Source organism: Nicotiana attenuata, unplaced genomic scaffold (genome assembly GCF_001879085.1).
Source record: "Nicotiana attenuata strain UT unplaced genomic scaffold, NIATTr2, whole genome shotgun sequence".
Taxonomy (NCBI): domain Eukaryota; kingdom Viridiplantae; phylum Streptophyta; class Magnoliopsida; order Solanales; family Solanaceae; genus Nicotiana; species Nicotiana attenuata.
Genome location: NW_017672440.1, coordinates 104,263 through 106,647, shown reverse-complemented (window position 1 = coordinate 106,647; position 2,385 = coordinate 104,263).

Here is a 2,385-nt window from a genome sequence, read left to right as displayed (position 1 = left end):
TATTTAAAATAGACTAAGCACAAAAGCGTAACATCTTCACCTCAAGATTTGACTCACAAGTACCACGCATTATTCACAACCCACTCACTTACTCTAACATAGAGGTCACTGATATTACCTTTCCTTCATGAATCAAGTGCCCTCACATAACAAAAGAGAGTAGTTCCACACAATAAAATTTAAGAACACTTAGGAACTCAAGATAGAAAGAATTCACTCACTCTCAGAAATAACATTCATATGCCACAAAAGATGCACCATAGGATTGCCCGTAGTGTACTACTCTACTAATCAAGCTCATTCAGTCTAGGATCAAGTAGGACTTTATTTGGTTGTAATGTAGGCTGCGGGACGGGTAGGACACATTTAGATGAGTGACTACACCTCCCTAAGCACTTTAATACATATACTTTAACATTCAAACCACATACTTATGTCAAACCAAACTCCACCTTCACATCAATGTATATTACCCCATACTTCTTTAAGCACACTTACATCAAAAGCCACCACTTATCAAGGAATATTTTTTTTCACAACAATCCAACTATTTTTTTTTCAATTCAAGTGGCTCTTACTTTTTCAAAATAGTGCACCTTTCTCCTTATTTAATTAGTTCCACTCAAAAGCCAAACCAATCACCCCACACTTTAACTTTTACACAGTTCATAACAATTCAAGTGATCATGAGAGGTTAAAAGGTTCGAATAGATAGTTAATTCAAACAAATGGGTAAGGCTTGTAATGTAGTTGCCAAAGAAACAGGATTACAGGCTCAAAGGGGTTAACTACGATACATAACAATTAGGTGGGTAAAATATACATATCTGGCTCAACAAAGAAACGCCTATATCACTTCCAAGACTGAACAAAACTACTATTTCGCTTTGCAAACACAGGGGGCAAGTTCTAGGCATCAAATGCAATGCACAGAATAACACACAAACCTCACACACACACATGGCACATAACTACTCAGGATTGGACTCATCAAGACACTCTAGTCAAAGCAGTTAAGCAAAGTTAAAATCATACAATTTATGGTACTTATACCAGAGTCAAAAATTGAGCCTAAGCGTCACAACCAAAGTACTCACTATTCTCAAGGCATAACAAAGTCAAGAGATATTACTTCAATTCAAAACACAACACAATGGCTCCTATTCCTAAAAAAAAAAAGACTAACTACACCCGGTTCAAACAAAACCCTTGGAAAAGAACCGCGGCACAAAGAAAAACCAAGGGGGAATTGCTACACTACCTAACAAAAGAAAATCTTTTTGTCCTTTTTCTTTAGACTTAAATACCTCAAGAAAATTGTCTAATAGATCCATCGTCGGGAAAAGTCCAATCTTTTCTATTTAAAAAAAATTATTCAATTAAACTAACACAACTAAAATAGCATAGAAAGTCAAACTAACACAACTAAAATAGCATAGAAAGTCACCCAGACAATCTCCTCACCCCACACTTAAAATTGTGCATTGTCCCCAATGCACACCATAACTAATAAATGGATAAAAGAGACTCCATGGTAGGCCAAAGGCCGAAGCACTAACAACTCATGGGGTACTCAGACTTCTCCCAAGCTTGGTCCTTCGTGCGGGTACCTCACACTTAGTTCCAACCCTTTGGTTTGTTGTTGCATCCTTCCAATAGCTTTGCTTTCCATGTTCCTAGAAATCAAAAATCGACACTACAAGAATAATACAATAATAAATAAATAAATAAACTAAATTAAAAATTAAAAAAATAAAGCTGGGTTGCCTCCCAACAAGCGCTTGATTTAACATCGCGGCACGACGTGAATCACTTTTTGCCTCCACCTCGAGCTTATGAATTGAACCCCAAGTTTTGATTCAAGCTTATGATTATGGTCATGGGGCGGTGGAACGAATCTAACTGGCCCAAGGAAATAATGTAGTATTCTGCACTCCTTGGCCTTTGTATGAGGTATGTAATCCTGACTTTCTGGCAAGAAGAATTCTAGAATATATGCACCTTGTTCCTCATTCCTTGACTCTTCAATTGGTTCGGATGACTCTATTTCCATATCATCATCCAAACATAATGTGAAAAAATGCTTGGAGTGTGGACCAATGCGCTCAAACACATGAACTTCAGGACTTTCAACATCCTCAACATCAATGATACTAGAGTCAACAAAATTTATATCCTCAAAGACCTTGGCTGGCTCTAGTCTCACTTCTTCAACATTAACATCCTCAAATTGTAGTTGGTTAGGTTGTTGATGTTCTACTCTGACCTCCCCAATTAACACCTCGAATTCATGCTCTTCTTGGCTACTATCCTCAATATTGGCTTGTTGAGCATTAAAAGCTCCAACCACTTGACTCAATTGAGCCTCCAACTTGTGAATAGTTG